The sequence below is a fragment of the Mirounga leonina genome, unplaced genomic scaffold (assembly GCF_011800145.1).
Source record: "Mirounga leonina isolate KUSES-001 unplaced genomic scaffold, KU_Mleo_1.0 Mir_165, whole genome shotgun sequence".
NCBI classification, from domain to species: Eukaryota; Metazoa; Chordata; class Mammalia; order Carnivora; family Phocidae; genus Mirounga; species Mirounga leonina.
In genome coordinates this window covers 50,586,421-50,604,168 of record NW_023270415.1, presented here as the reverse complement: position 1 = coordinate 50,604,168, position 17,748 = coordinate 50,586,421, and the positions used below count along the sequence as shown (strand labels likewise).

The following is a 17,748-nucleotide window of genomic DNA, read 5'->3' as shown; positions in this document are numbered from 1 at the left end:
CTCTCCTTGGCTTCTTCCTTTTTTGTTACTGCGCCGGTAAGAGACCAAAGCCTTTAGTCCAATCACCCCTCACTCATTCTCCTCTCTTTTTCTGTCTTTTGCTTTCCTGATGAAAATCTTCCCTGCTGGTAGGAGGCTCCAGGCAACTCTTTTCTCCCCTTTGACTCTACTCTTCTCTCTCCTACACTCGCCCTAAGAAGTAGTTGGTAATCCGGGGCACCTGGTGGCTCAGTCGTTAAGCGCCTGCCTTCGGCTTGGGTCATGATCCCAGGGTCCCGGAATCGAGCCCCGCGTCGGGCTCCCTACTCGGCAGGAGGCCTGCTTCTCCCTCTCCCACTCCCCCTGCTTGTGTTCCCTCTCTCACTGTCTCTCTCTGTCAGATAAATGAATGGAATCTTAAAAAAAAAAAGTAGTTGGTAATCCCATGGCTTTTTTTCCATCAATGGAGACCCTTGTTTGATTTCTCTCCAGCAAATCCTTTTTTTTTTTTCTGAAGTGTAATAAATCCTAAATTTCAGATTTGGGCTTGGGACTTAATAGGTCAATTTTTCCTACTTAGGTTGCTATGGATAAGGAAAAAATTCAGGAATTTTAGGTACCTTGGAAGAATATCAAATAATAATGACAAAATATTATCTCCAAACTCCTTGCCACAAAATACTAACAAAGTTATCATGGGACACTTTGTCAGAATACTTAATCAAAATCAAGTTACACTACGTACACCAGGAACAAAATCACAAATCATTGACTGCCTGTGTTCTGGCAAAGAAGTCCCTGGGTGGTACACTGGGAACAGAGCCCTCATTATTCCTAGGAAGTTAGAAGATCTGAACCGAAGATGTTGTCTTTACTCCCATAAACTTGAACCACTCTACAGAGAATGAGATTGACAAATCCAGGATGTTATCCCAGACTCCGATTCACTCATTAACTAGATACTACTCTGGGTAGTTTCCCACTTCTAGCCACTGCTTTCCTGTTTTGGTGCTCGTCCACTTGACCCAACCTCTGTTGCTCTCCCCATCTAACTCCCTCATTAAAACAAACAAACAAAAACCAAACAAACAAACTCATATTTAAGTAATTTGATAAAATTTCCCTGAGGTTGCTTAAAACCATTGATAAGTATCTCTGGACCCATGAGGACTTTACTTAGCTAGTTGTGCATCTTTTATGAATAATTTTATAAATAAATCACATTACATCATTTTCTTTATTAGAAAGTCATACCCCAGGGTAGTTTAGTGTGTGCAAATTTCTTGAGGTTTGGGGCTACATCATAGTCCTGTCTGATTTCCTCTAGACTCTGTACATACAAAACTTCTATTTATTATTTAATTGAAAGGGATTGCATATATCATATGAACTGAAAGCCCCCAAAGAGGAAGACAATTGACACCCCATACTTAAATGAGTTCCATTTATATATTAAAGTTTGCCAACGCCAGCATTTGAACAACCTTTTATTTTTAATTTTTTTTTTTTTTTTACACAATCTCTAGTTCATTCCTTCTTTTATCATGACTTTCTGCCCTCCCAGCCCAGGTGTTGGCTATTTCAGTGATTAGATCAAAGATGACCTTTTTGTGTGAAGACAGAGGTAAAGAAAATACTTATTAAAAGTCTCTGCCTTTTTTATGTCATCAGTTAAGTTTTCCTTTCCCATCTGATAAAGGAACAATGTTCTCCTTTATCATTTTCCTCAGTTTTAATGTATTTAAAAGAAAAAAAAATACAGTGTTCATTTTTTTCTTTATTCTTTATCTCACTTCTTTTGTTTTGTTGTAGTTGTTGCTTTTCTATGACTTGAACAAGCAATTAGGTACTAATTGCAATTTTTTTTGTCAAATAATCTACCTTCCATTTTTGTAGCATTCACTACTTATATTTTAAAAGCATTGTACTTATCCATGTGAGATTTCTTTTCCTCTGCCAATCTGGTATATAATAATAATTATTATGGCACCTGCAGAAATCACCGCCCTGTGAAATCCAGACTACTCTTCATCAGATCCCTTTAAGAGATAGCTTGAGATTAAAAGAGAAAAGAGTGTCCTGGTACTCCAACGGAGGCTTAAGAAACAGAGAGAAAGGAAAATAAAATTGAAAATAATAATAAATGGACTTAGAAGGCAAGGTCTGTCAAAAAGAGGTCAAAATGGTTTCTAGGCGTACCCGATAAAAAAGAATGCTGTGAAATATGAATGAGGGTTCAATGAATGGTTGGCTGAATTGAGGAAGTAAAAACCAAAATGTGGGTTGCCTTGACCCTTTGCAGGTCCTTTGCTTCCATCTTAAGCAGAAAAAAAAGGTCCACAAAGATTGTATAGTAAGAATAGAAGACCAAGACAATTTGCCACGGAGGGGTCTTCTGTCCATCAAGACAGTAATGGACTTCTGTTTCCCTAAGGCTTAAAGATGAAGATGGTGAAATCTAACACCATGATGGTCAGAGCACTTAGTGACCTTATATATATGAAGAGGGTGATGATCTGTGGATTTTGAATATTACTCATACCTAGAACATTTTTCTCCCATTTTCTTCTATATTTACTGAAGTCTCTTCTTTATTTACATGTTTTCAATTACACTCTATTCTGATCATTATCATCAACCTTTCCTTTCTTCCAATTATAATTCCTAGTATATCACGCTCCTAATGGATAAAATTTAGAAGAGCTTTCTTTTCCTACTTTCTTTCTCCTCTTTATACGTCACAGTATTATCTCCAACACAGTTCAAGAATATGTTTGGTAACTTGCAAAGTTCACTGCCCTTCAAGAAAATGATCCAGGAGAGTTTTCTATTGCTATTAGGTGTACACTGATATAAGCCTATTTAAATTAAGCTTAGAACTTCATAGTGAACATTCTATTCTAGTGTCTCAATCATAGTTATTCTGGCCTTTGGATACTTTTGTGTATCAAGACTTCCATCTACCTAAAAAGCTCAGTACACATTTATGATTACTATTATCATTATTATTATTACTACTAGTAGTACTAGTACTTTTTAAAAAAATTTATTGTTATGTTAATCACCATACATTACATCATTAGTTTTTGATGTAGTGTTCCATGATTCATTGTTTGCGTATAACATCCAGTGCTCCATTCAATATGTGTCCTCTTTAATACCCATCACTAGGCTAACCCATCCCCCACCCCCTCCCCTCTAGAACCCTCAGTTTGTTTTCCAGAGTCCATCATCTAGTACTTTTACTTGTTAGTTGCATCTATTTTTTTCTATCTTTTATTCAGTATATTTTAAATCTTCAAAAAGTTACAGTATTAACATAATAAAGGCCCATACATCATTCACCTAGAATTACAAATTGCTAACATTTTGCCACATGTGCTTATGTCTCTTTCTCAGTAATAATAATATCACTGTTATGATTTTACTAAACCATTTGAAGTAAGTCGCAAGCTTTATGGCCCTTTATTCTAAGTATTCAGTATGTATCATAAGAACAAGGACATGCTCTTATACAGCCATAGTACATTTCACTAATTAAGGTTAATTAATGTTGATAGATATAACTATGTAATATACAGTCCATGTTCAAATTTTGTCAATTATCTTAATAATGTCCTTTATAACATTTTTTTTCTACAGTTAACAATCTAATCCAGTATCATAGTCTATTCTTACATAAGAGTATCACCTTTCTTTCTCTCATTGCATATACAAATAATCTATATTTTATTTCATACCTCTGGCGATAACTCAAAAACTTAATATTCCTGTTCATTTACAAATTTCCTGAATTTGAAATTGTATAACCATTTGAGGGGTCTATATCCTGGTCTGTTTTTCTTTATAGCCTTCTGATGGCTCTAAAGAAGCTATGCCTTTAGATAACCTCTGTAACCCAACTTAAATACTTAATCTGGTTTCCTTCCCCTAAGTTTACAAACTCTTCCTAAAATCCCCTTCTGTTCTTGGATGTGGACAGTGTAATGACCTCCATCCTGCATTATTACTAGAAAAGTATATAGATTGGCATCATTTAGCCATCTAGCCGTCTATTATCAGAAAGTACTTTGACAAATTCAGCTCTTTGGATTTAAATGGGAGAGAGTACCACTCTTATTTCCTATCTCCTTCTCCTTGCCGTCTTGTTTGACCAGCTCAGCGTATGTCTTGGCAACATCGTCATGATGTGTGGACATAGGCTCACACACACATACACACAGAAGCAACAGTATTAAATAGAGGCTTAATATTTCTGGGGTTTTTGGGAAGCTCTACCTAACATTTTGAATTCTAGGGCTCCATAACTTGCAAAATATATACATGCACAACCTCTTACGGTATCCTCTCATGACGCTGTTTAACATCATAAGACAAGTTCCATTATCCCCCCCCCCGCCACTATGCCATGCCAGTTCTGCCCTTGATTTACTTTGCACTGTTGTTTTAAAGGAGTTGTTTTTCAGTAATTTATTGGTGTGTCATCTGAAAGGTGGACCAAAACTTTGAATGAGTACATAGATTTCCTCTCACTTGTTACCATACATTTTAACATATTACTATAAGTTATTTCTCCAAAATTTTAAGCAAAATTGATTGACACTGATAAAATCCCCAAAGGAAATATGTGATATTCACTATTGCAATCCTAAACACATACAGACATACACATAAGTGCATATTTATTATTTTAATGTCTATTCATGCCCTTCAATGAAACTTTCTAACATTATAATCCCATGATATCACGCTCACTCTCTCCATAGTTACACACTGGGGTAATTTAGACAAACCACATAGCATAGGTCCTTTCAAGAAAGAAAGAAACTCATGGCTTATTGGATAGAAATGTTACAAATTAGCCATCCAAGGCACAGATCATAAACTTGGCCCCCTTTTTAGATTTTTATTAGTACTGAAATAACTGATACTGACAGAACAAAGAGAAGATTCTTACAACCATAAAAATCACTTTCCTGCTACCAATATAACCGAATCCTACCTCTAATGGATTATGTGGCCAGGCCAGCCTCATAATAACATTCAGTAACTAACGCTGTTCATATGCTAGTGGCTCAATGGCCAAAGGCCCCATTTAATTAAGAAGATGGATTCATATGTGCTAATAATTCAGGTTACAGCTTTGAGAGCACGGTATTACTCAAGCTAAAGAAAAAATCTTTTTAGCCTCACCACTTTTTTTCTTACTAAGTATACTTCCCATGTTTGTAAGATATCTGATTAAAAGTATAGTTATAATATCAGATATGTTTAAATATATGAAAGCATAATATTGTTTAACACATGTTTATAAAATTCACATCAGGATAACTGTCCTCAATTTTAAAACAGACTCTCTTAACAAAGAGGGATTATTAATCTTGTGAAAACCTGATGTTGAGATAAATCTACTTATCAGACACAGACATGGAAAAACATAGCCAGTTTAACTTAGGAGCAAAGTTATCTAGAAATAACTTAATGGGCCCCATCATATGCAGTTTTATATATTTCATTATTTGCTCTGGTCATAAATCATGACAAGTATACCCCTGGCTAAAACATCTTCTGGGAATAAAGCTCCTTCGTTGCAAAGTTAATGCTAAAAAGTACTTTGTAAATCAAATGAAACAGAACCACTGAGACTCAGAGCCATGAACTTCAAAAAGTTCCTAGGTCAAAGCTACACATTGCCTCAAGCTAAACGGAGAGAATACAAGTGACCAGTCCCAGAAAATGCGGAGATGTATTTTTGTGGAGTGGCTATTATCCACCAGGCATTTTGATGATCTGAGCCAACACAACAGTGCACTAGACAGTGGTTCAGCTTCCCACCACTGCAGTGACCATGCACTTCATTTGAGATGCTCCTGGCATCTCTAGCTCTCTCCTCTCTCTCTATCTATCCCTCTTTACCTCTTTATACTACCAGAGCATATGAAGATCTGACTTCAGTCATTCACATTTTCTTGCTTGACCTACTAATGGTATTAGACATATTGAAATTAGGTAGGATATATTCATCTAACATTTACAATATAAATTTTTCATTTCTATTAATGGAATAAAAATACAGGGTCCATTCAGCTGCTGAAGCTAGATGAAGCCCATTTCTGGAGCTATGGGTAATAAGAGTTACTTGCTGAAAATTGCTTCTTCCAGAATCCAGAGCTGTGGCCCAAGATCCCTCAGCACACTTCCTTTCTCCAGAAATATTTTCTTCCTTCCCAGAAAACAAGTCAAGTCTCAGACCCTGCTTACTCTCATGTTAGTCAAACCTGCTCTTCTCTCCCCTACCTTAACGTTTATGGACAGTGGCGGTAAAAACTTGGAAAAGAGAAAGAGGATTTATACATTCCACATTCTTCTAGATATGGCAAAATATAGTCATTTTAATAGCGGGAGTTTGGAGAAAAGGAACTGGGGAGTAAGAGAGTCACCACAGACTTAATTGAGTATTCTGTGTCATAATAAAATTAGTAAATTTATTCAGAAATAAAATAAAGGAAGAAAAAACTGTACTTGTCTCACTTGCTTAGTACTTAAAGTCAAGCATCAATATTTTAATTTAACTTTTGGGGCGCCTGGGTGGCTCAGTCGTTAAGCATCTGCCTTTGGCTCAGGTCAGGATCTCAAGGTCCCGGGATCGAGCCCCGCCATCAGGTTTCCCGCTCCGCAGGAAGCCTGCTTCTCCCTCTCCCACTCCCCCTGCTTGTGTTCCCTCTCTCTCTGTGTCTCTCTCTGTCAAATAAATAAATAAAATCATTAAAAAATATATTTCATTTTAACTTTTGAATGCCTACAGCATCCACATTAGTCTGATTAGGCTCAGAGTGTTGAGAGAATATGGACCAGGAAATAAAAAATCCCAGGGCCTTAGATTAATTTTATAGCTTTAATAGGAAATACTAGTAACCACAGCAATTACCTTTCATCTCCTTAAAAAAATTATCCTTACTGTATGTTTATCCAACTTCCCTACCTTATATTTAATATAAAAATATTCTCAGTACAGGGCACCTGGGTGACTCAGTTGGTTAAGCATCTGGCTTTTGATTTCAGCTGGGGTCATGATCTCAGAGTCATGAGATCGAACCCTAGGTCAGGCTCTGCACTGGGCATGGAGCCTGCTTAAGATTCTTTCCCTCCCTCTCCCTCTGACAACCTCCCCTCCCCCCATTGACACATGTGCACTCTCTCTCTCTCTCTCTCTCAAATAAATAAATAAATATTTAAAAAATATATTCTCCGTATGATGTCTATCCAACTGAATGTAGAGATTTAATATCTCTTCATAATCTCTTTAATAAAGAATAATTTGTGGAAACTACACAAATGGTTATGTTAAAAAATGTGTCTCTAGTGATTCCTCAGTCAGTGTCTAGAAATCTTTACTCCTAGATCTCTCACCACCTAACAAGAAAACTACCCTAGATTACAGGTAGAAAGTCTGAGAGGTACCTCTATGTTGTACAGCATGCCTGCTGATCAAATTATGTAAAGTGCCATAACATTCACAGACAATTAAAAGGCAACTGACATTAATTCAGTGTTTTCACAAGTCAGTATGTCATTCTGCATTCAAAATTAGCATGGTCATTTATTTTGAGATATTATAGTATCATTTGGATATCTAATAGAATGCTTGGATTTTAACCACTAATCAATCAGCACAAGTGGATTAACTAAATGGTAAATTTATAAAGATGATGTCAGTGTTATACCTAAGCATTAACAGAGGCTAAAATTATAGCTGGGGTATTGGAAATCATCAATCATCTTGATTCCAAAAAGCATCGGAAACTAAATGAAAGGAGCAATTAAATTAAGTTGTTCCCTTTAAAAGTGCCTACCTTTTTAAGCCCATGCAACCGAGTAAAGTGTTTGTGGTTAGGTCCATCAGTCTTTCTCCTGGGAGAGCCACTCTGAATGGACTAAAAGAGAAATCTTTTTTTTTTTTCCTCCTTTAAAAAGCTATATGGGTTAACTATGGGCCTTTCCCCTACTCTATTTGCTAAATAAACAACAAATAAAGAACCTGAAGCTAACTACTGCATGTTGATCTTACTGGATGAGTATCTGAAAATGCTTTTTCATGGCAAAGAGAATCCTTTCTAATCCCAAATTCCATTACTTACATTGGTCACTTCTACAAACTATTTCAGAGATTATGCATTGCATTTAATCACCTATTTTAAACATTGAAATTGAATATCTGATAATGGAATTTACTCTATTCCTTAAATTTGCTACCCTACGAGAGGTTTAGCATCCACTGGAAGGAGTTTTATCTTGTTCCAGCAAACACATTCTGAGCAATTTAAGTATGGGATTTCTAGCCCTCAAATCTAAAACCCTGTCTTTTATATCACCATTTCAAAATCAACGAGATTTCTTATATTAGCCATGGGAAGAGTAGACTTGCAAATTGAAAGGCCAACGATCTCCCATTCATCTATTACTGGACCTAAAATTACTGTTTATTAGCTTCATCCTGTGAGTTATAAGATCACCATAGCTCACACTGAAAACATGCCAAATGCCCTAATGCCTAATAAATAGGAAAGGGGAGGCCAGGGCCCTCTATATACCAGCACTCATAAACTAGGCTGGACTCATCAGAGTGAGTACAAAAGGAGTTTGAAAGGTGAGAGCAAGTTGAGATAACAGGGCCCAGGACAGAAAAGTTCAACGGCGAAATGAGGTGGAAGGAGAATGAGCCAAAGGGAAAAAAGGGAAGGACTAAATGGGAGTCCAGCAAGAGCAGTAATGATCAGTGCCCTCAAGCCCGAAGACCAAGGCTGTGAGACATCAGACCTTCAGGGAGAAAGCCAGCTTCTAAGGATGCACTATACCATAGGTGGACTGCAGTTGGAGACAGTTGTTGCCTAAGTAAACATAAAATAGTTTATTTTTTATAATATGTAGATCTGAGGATTTTATAAGAGCTCTCACACTTGCTTTGGCCAACGAACACATGGTCGTCAACCCTGTAAAATCAAGTATCCACGTCTTTTGTACTCTTACATCATGGATATATATGTAGATTTATCAAGACATACACACTCTCTACATTTGATTATACGTAAGTTTGGAGGTTAAAATTTCAGGCAGTTTAGTCACAGTGAAATAGGGTTTTCCAGTCTCTTTAATGGACTCTGACACATTAGTTGAATCTAAGATCTTCACTAATTTGTACTCAAGATGAGTACATATAAAATTTCCCTGAACCTCTTTCTTTTCCCTGAACTTTTCTTCCTGATTATAATTTAAATAAAATGTCCCATAATTAATTTTCAGAATATAAATGTCTCACTCCTACTTGCCATGAATTATTTTTTAATTGCCCTATTTCTTGACCTAGTAATTATTGCTTGTCTGAATTACATTAGTTCTCCCCTCCCCCAATCAACCAATCTGGACAATATGTTGTAACATTATAAAAATTTACAAGTGTATCTTACAAACCAAAATGGAAAGCTATTTTTTATAAATACACTCAAGTATTATTTTATGGATGCCTTTATCTAGCAACCATCTATTCAACCCTGGAGTAAGAAAGCTTCAAATGAGGCTTAAATATGGGGAATAATATTCCCACACCACGAATACCATGAAGATTGTCTTAGTAAAATGTAGTTCAGACATATCAGTAAATAAATGCATTTTAAGTGTCCCCAACTTTTGAATAAACAGTATACAAATAGATATCTTCATTTAGTATCAGAATTCTGGATTCAAGCTAAAACCAGCATGCAATTGGTACTGATTTTGCCTATCTTTTGCGTACAACATATCCTCCTCTCTTTTTTTTTTTTACCAAAAAAAAAAAACGATTTTAACTCAATTTTCCAGAATATGCAAGTGGAAAAAACAGGCTATAAAGCATACACTGAGAAATACCTACCTATCAATTATTTAAATTAATTTTGAGAAAATTAGAGAAGGGAAAAATTGATTTTGGACAATGGATCTTCCTTCCTATACGCTCAGAGCAGAGGGCCTACACAGCTCCTTAGAATTCCCTATGTCCTGTTTTCACTAAACCTATTTGGCTTTTCCACTCCTTTGGAAATGTCTTTTATTATTGCACCTTCCACCAAATATTAGCACATGGCCTTATGGCAAGAGGCAGCACATCAGGGCAGAAATGCTGTGGCCCTGGGAGTCAGAGCTGGGTTTGAATCTCAGACATGCTCTTTATTCCTCTGAGCCTAAGCTGGAGTGTCATTGCGAGGGCAATCTGAGATAACCTAAATTAAAGCATGTGTCACAATACCTGCTACACGATCGGCACCCAAAAAATGTAGTTTTCTTTATTCCTTCCTTCATTGAAAAAAATAAAAGTAAAGTTCAAAAAAGCCACGTTATACAAATATTTTAAAAACGAATAATTTAGCAATGCTTCCACCTTAGAGCCACTGTATCAAATGATCTTTTCAAAGGTACACTTGGGGGTGTGACCACACACAATGGACAAATTAACCTGTTTTGTACATATTTGTCAAGCCAAAGAAAAATATGTATGCAAGACACCACCAATATCACAGATGAAATGAATAATAACTTGAATAATAACTTAAAATTTCATCAAAGCACTAAATACATACTAAGAGATATTTTAGTAAACATGTAACATCCAAGAAGCCTGATTTTCAAAGTCCTTGAACATATAAATACAACTGAAATACACATTCAACCTTGAGCCCGTTCACAGATCCCTTGACAAACTAAACAAGCAAAGAGAAAAATACTAAACAAGAGTTCCTTTGCCCATGGTAGGTGTCTTAGCACTTTCCAACACTTTAAACAGAGCTGCTCAATTTGGAAATCCTGTCGGATAATAAAATCAAGTTGTACCAGAAGAAACAAAGCAAAACAAAACTTTTATTTGTGACCCCCAGACCTAGGGTCACTCTCCTAAGCCCAGGAAACTCTACACCAAAATTCTGGGATTCAATCAATAAAATGTATCAAATTTAAGCTTAATGGCACAAGATGCCAATATTATAAATGGGTTAACGAAAACAGCTACTTCCACATTGGGACATACACAGTCTTCCCACACATTGATTCACTCACAGAGGAAGACCCTTTTGAAGAAAAACAAAAAACAAAAAACCTGTGTCTTACTTACATAGTTTGCCTTCTCCACGCTCCAAGAGTCTAGCATTATGATATAAACAGGCATTTAAATAATATCAAAAAGATAAAATAAATGAATATAATAAACAGAATGTAACAAAAACCTAGGCATGATAAAATCAAGTCCTGCTATCATCACACCATCTCTGTATCACTAATAGTAATAACCCTGCAAGGCATTATAACTTTTCAGCAGGTATCAGACATAACACAAATTCAATACAATCAGTTAGATGTAAAATACAGACTTAGTAGCACCAATATAAAGATCAGTCAACCCAGATCCAGTATAACAATAGTTATAGTTACCCCACAATATTACACAACCTAAGAAGGTAGAGAAAAGCTTTTGGTAGGGCAAATTCTACCTCTACCTAAATAAACGCTTAACAATTCATATCCAATATGATTTTACTTCTAGATGCCTTGAAAGTTGTAACTGAGTCTTAGCTCTAAGCCACACTAAATTGGCAAAGCCAAAAATTATCTTCATATACTCTATAACATACTGTAGAATTTCCATGAATATTATACACACACATACATATATATACAGAATCGATTATAGTCAAGCTTGCAATTTCTATAAAGCATTATTATGAAAGTTCATTTTCAGAAAGAATTTATATAACTACAAGAGTTGACGTCATCTCCATATTTTTTCTTATTAATATAGTATTTGTCTTCTCTCTGTCAAACCCGGAGCCAACCCTGGGGTTGGTTCCTATACCGCCTGGGGAGGTAGAGGAAAATGAACATACAGGGCAGATGAGACACAGGAGAAGGACCTATGGGAGGTGGAGAGGGCTCCTTCCCATGGCGAAGAGGATGAGAAAGGCCACCAGCAGGCACAAGAGCCCCCTGGCGTCGGAGAGGGCAAAGCCCAGAATGGCGCAGAAGAGCTGTTGCTTCAGGGAAGGGTTCCTGCCATAACGGATGATGAGGCTCCCAAACACGGCCCCGCTTCCAGCCCCAGAGCCAGCCACCCCTACCATGGCAGCCCAGCCCCAGTGCGCTTGGAGCCTGTGTCCATGTCCCGTGAAACGGTGCTGGTTCAGAAGCCGTGGTTAGGAATAAGTGAGGTCGGGGGACAAGGGGCTGCCAAGCTGCTGAGGCTCTCATCTGTCAGCGTCTCCGGAGGGTTTAGCATCACTGCGGCCTGTGATGGGCTCAGCAGCTGAGAGGGGCTCCTGACCGAGAAGGGCGTGGAGACCACCTTTGCACCAGCAGACATTTTCAGGGGCTGAGGGCCCGTGAGAGCAGCGCTGCTCCCGGGGCAGAGAAGACGGAGAGCTGCTGTAATCTATATTTTTAAATGATACTAATTAATGATCTTATTTATGTGATACTGCTAGAGAGATCAATATATGGCCAGCACATTTACATAGCAAACTGAAAACTTGAAGATCTCAAGAAGTGGTCAAGTTATTTTACAAGTCCTATATTAGTTATAATATAGCTAATATAATACAGCACTCCATGTGACTTATTACTTAGCACCTCAATAGGTAAAAACAATTAATTCTTTGGTATGGAGATCAGCAACCTCTGTTCATTAGGAAAACATCAGCCTGATCAAGAAGTTCAAGGAATCTGAGATTTGACTGATTCGGCAGATAGTTTCCTGTATGATGAAAGAACACAGCCATGTGCCAAAATGAAACAAACCTAAATGCCAAGACAGGGCCAGAACAAGGTTGCACTACAGTTGCTTTTGTTCTCTGCTAGGTGGGAAGGACACAAAGCTGAATAAAGCACACATGTGCTCTGAGAAAAGACTGTGGAATTTCCATTGCTTATCAGAGTGATCTGGCTCTTTTGTTTGCATTTTAATCAGTTCAGATGAATCCGTTCAGAATACACTTCAAATACAGATGAAAATTGTGAAATAACCAATATCTTTAAAAAACTTGATTCAATTTGTCTGCATTTTATGACAACGGGTGAGAGATCAGAAATCATTAGATACAGCTTGTTCAATTGAAATACAGAGATTGATTTGTCTGATAATGATTCGAGCTGAACTCCAGGGTTCCACACACAGCAGCTCTTAGACTTTAGCATATATAAGGTTTACCTGGAGAGCGTGTTAACTCCATAGATTGCTGAGCTCCAGCCAGAGCTTCTGGGTTAGCAGGTCTGGGGTGGAGCCCACGGATTTGTTTTGCTGACCGGCTTCCAGGTGTTGCTGATGGCTTTGGTCCTTGAACCAACCACACTTAAAGTAGCATCGCCATATACGGTCTCCGGCTCTGGGATTGGCCGCCTCTGAATTCCAGGACCCCCCTCATAATCCAGCTCTGGTCACAGCTGAGTCACATGAACAACCCCAGCAAAGGTTTACCAATATGCCTTAAAAAGTAGTCTTGCAATACTTCTGCAATGCAGTTACTGAAACCGACCCCGCAAATGCTGATTTGCCGGCTCTAGTTTTGTGACACACTAGGTTATCTCCAGTTATCTCCAGGGGTGATATAAAACTTTCACAAAATTAGTTTCACTCCATTTTAATCAAATGAGGCTCACATCTGGAAAATGAATGCAAAATGTGTTGGTTAAAATGAAAGTAAAGAACAGCTGAATCCATTAGCTCTGCTCTTATAACCTACAGCTCTTGGCTTAATTTTGTTAAATTCATTGAGGATTTTGCTTTTAACTTGGACCTTGGGCCTCATTCTAACGGAGCGGCAAAATGCTGTGGTCAAGTTGCAAACTATTTATGGAAGGGTAATTACAAATATGCAAAGACTCTGATGAACCCAGTAACCAGCAGAGGCGCGGTGGCACTGCCCCTCTAGGGGTAAAGAGACAGATGACTTACGCGTCCTTCCTTCCACTAACACCTTAGCTCCAAAACGAGTTATTGAGAACTAAAATGATAGTCCTTAAAAACTGATTATTTATCTCTATCTTCAAGCTAATGGTAATTATTTTCTAAAAGAATATGTTTTTTCCCAAGTGGCAGAAAATCACTCTAGAAACAAACATGAAACAAAACCCCCAAGTCTTTGGGGGAAAGGAAAAGCTTATTCTAAATGTATGAGAAACTATTATTCAATACTTTCCCCAATACACGTATGCAGCTACTTATGAATTTCTAATAGTTTGTTTTTCAAAGTCGAACAAGACATGAAATAAATGCCTACCACCTGCTTACCAGACTGCTATGAGATTTAGGGTTTACAAAAAAAGCAAAAAGGGCACAGGAACTCTTTTTTTTTCTGTTCTTAAAACACTTAAGTTCTTCACAGGGAGACAAAGGTATCCTATATGTAGAAAAAAAATATAGAAAACAAGTCTCAAAATGCCTGACACTATTTTTGCAAAAGAAATATAGAACAGAGTAATGACTGTGGATAAGAATACTGGGAAGCTTCTTGGAACACGTGAGACTTCCACTGGACATTTTCAGTGTGGAAGATTTAGATGACGAAGGAGGGAGAGGCAGGGCATTACCTGAGCAACGGTAAGGAGCAGGGACTGGAAGTGAATGGCTGTTGTGGGATGGGGTATAGGAAGATAATACTGCCTTGCTGGAGGAGAGGTTCCTTATGGCCTAGAGAGAAGGAAGGAAGGAAGGAAGGAAGGAAGGAAGGAAGGAAGGAAGGGAGGGAGGGAGGGAGGGAGGGAGGGAGGGAGGGAGGGGAGAGAGAAAGAAAGAGAAGGAGGGAGGTTGGGAGGGGAAAGAGAATTCACAAAATGTGTGCACTGCATCAAATGGAGCTGTGTCTAAATTTTATTGTCTACCAGCCATTTAATAAATATTTAATGAGAACCAATCATGTACTAGCCATGCATTAGGTGCAATGGACAAGGTACACGTACCTAAGGTCAGTTAATAACTCCTCCAAGCACCACGAAACATAAGAATCAGTCCCATCCTTCTAAAAGCAGCCATAAACTTGAAAACCAAGCACCAAAGGGAAATCACTGCACTCTCCTGAACAATGACAAAACTAAGGATGTCTGAATTACAGGATGACAAAAAAGGTGGAATTCTCCTGAAAGTGGAAAGTTCAACTACTGCTTGCCACAATTCCCTTTCATAAAAACTTCTATGTAAAGAGTTTATAGTATAGCTTTCAGAGTTCAAAAAGATGTAATCAAACCAGGTGTTGATTACCAAAGAGAAAAGAGGGAAGAAGGAAGACAGGGCATGCTTAATCTTTTTCCAGTGTTATCCTTTCAATAAGAGAAGCACACATTTTCACCAGTTCATTACAAAACCTGATGACATTTACATGTTCAAACACATATTCCATTTAAATGAATGCATTCTGATTATTATAATTAAGCTCCTACCTGAAATTTATAATATATGCTGAAATAAATTGCATTTCTTTATTTTGCAGTCTCCTAAACTATATTGGTCAAAGTGCCTTCGGGCACATTCCCTACATATACAAATCTAAATGGCAAAAGCAAATAAATGAATGGGTTTGTGAGCAACCTGTCTTGTCATTTGTAGTTTTCCTTCAAACAGAGGGAAATAAAATAAGAAAATAAAAGTAAGTAAAAATAGGTAACTCCAACAGGATCTTTGAACTTTAGGTACTCACTGGTCAGAAGATTGAAAATCAAGCTCATTTGACAAAAGGCATAGTGAATGGAATTACTGCTATAAAAATTTTATGTATATGGCTCTATAGTGACTCAACTTTTTTTTTTTCAAATTATGGAAATCTTTTAGATTCTAAAAAATAAAGCTATTATCAACACGAACAGATTAATTAAATAGCCAAAAAAAGTTTTAAAAAATACCATAGTACTGGACTAAATAATTCTTGCCTGAAGAAATTGTGGTGCAATTCCTTAGCATAGTCTGAGGTGAGAATAACATGACAAATCACGATCTATTCAGCTCTCATCAACTTAAAAAATTAGTACCGTCCAATAGTAAGTTATAAAATCAAAGCTCCAAATGTCTTTGGCAATATATTTTATTTTGCCAAATAAAAACAGCAGTGATGCTAAAAACCACACTAAAAACCAGAGAGTAAAGTTTTAAATGGCTTTAGAATTAAATCTTTCAGTGAGTAAATTCTTATGTTAAAATACTCAGTGTCACATTTTATATTATTAAAATTACAATAAAAAACGTGTTACCTCTGAATCGAGAGATACTTTAAGACATCTGAAGTAAAGGGGGCTTTTTAGGTATCAGCCTACTATGTATAAATGTTCAAAATTGATAGTTGCATTGCTTCTCATTTTAATGTATGTGGTTTTGTAGTACAATTAAAAGCATCAGACAGAACATAATTAAGGAATGGAACACCAGTATCTGTTATATCCTCTTTGAACATACAGATGTTAAATGATCATACCTCACCAGTACATGCCTACTGCAACTCATGTTTCACTTTCCAAATGCTCAGGGTTTAAAACAGAGCAGACTGCACTTTTGATAACATCTGCTACAACAAATAACAAAAAAAGAGTGTGAAGTCTGATGAATGTTTAAACAGAACATTTTTTATGGATCAGCTAAATCTTTTCTGCTTTTTAATTAAAAGTAAAGAAAATGGAACTTAATTATCCTGTAAAGATTAGCTTGTGGGCATCTTCCTGTAAATTACTTCTAATTGAAAGCAAATTGTCAAGTGACATTCAAAGTACTGTCCTTTAAAACACAGCTGTTTTACTGCTGATTTCAGTGCATTGCAGTGGTTTCTTGTTACAGTATGGCATATTTGAATATTTTAACAATTTCACTGGTTTTGTATAGATTTCCATTTAACGTATCTTAATCATATTTCTTCACGTAAAAAAGTTAGCATCGTAAGTGGTTTGCCACATCTTGAACCAGCCTATCATGAGAGCCCTCCACTGAGGTTTGCTTTTTTAGATTTGTTGGCTTAAAGTACAGCTACATCTGGACAACAATGGTCCAGGAAGTGGGTGATTATACTCATTAGACTACTGTCACAAACCAAATCTGTAGGATACCTGTATAATTAAGTCACAGTTTATTGATGCTTTAAAAATACATGAAAAATTCAAATGAAATTCATACTAGAAACTGAAAATGAACAATTTTTAAAATTTAGTGCTTGATAAAAACTCCAATTCTTTTTTTTTAAAGATTTTTTTTTTGTTTATTTTTTTATTTATTTGAGAGAGAGAGAGGGAGAGCACAAGAGGGGGCAGGATCAGAGGGAGAAGCAGACTCCCTGCCGAGCAAGGAGCCCGATGCAGGACTCGATCCCGGCACTCCAGGATCATGACCTGAGCCGAAGGCAGTCGTTTAACCAACTGAGCCACCCAGGCGCCCAAAACTCCAATTCTTTTTGAAAATTTTAAATAAACACCTAAAGGGCAATATGAAGAGAGCTAACATAGGAATTCTTAATGTAAGACTTTAATATGAAGACTCGTAAGATGCAAATGAGAAACACAAATGCATTAGCCCATTAAAATATGGTTCTACTTCTATCCACTTATATATGTATCCATCCACCAATTACTTTGACTGGTAACTATTGCTTAGCACTGTACTCAGCACTGGAGACATAATAAAATCGACAGAATTCAAGCTCTAACAGGACTTACACTCCAGAAGAGGAAGAAAGAAAATTTAATCCTAGAAAATTTCTGGTGTCAGGAATCTGTGCAGGATTCTGG

General features: G+C 37.0%; 1 protein-coding gene and 1 pseudogene across 2 annotated transcripts in view; both read right to left on the bottom strand.

Annotated features, from left to right (window-relative positions):
* Positions 1-17,748, bottom strand: part of ZFPM2 (zinc finger protein, FOG family member 2) — a 454,092-nt gene that overhangs the window by 403,741 nt on the left and 32,603 nt on the right. The gene's annotated exons all lie outside the window — the stretch shown is intronic.
* Positions 9,804-16,210, bottom strand: LOC118015107 (annotated as a pseudogene).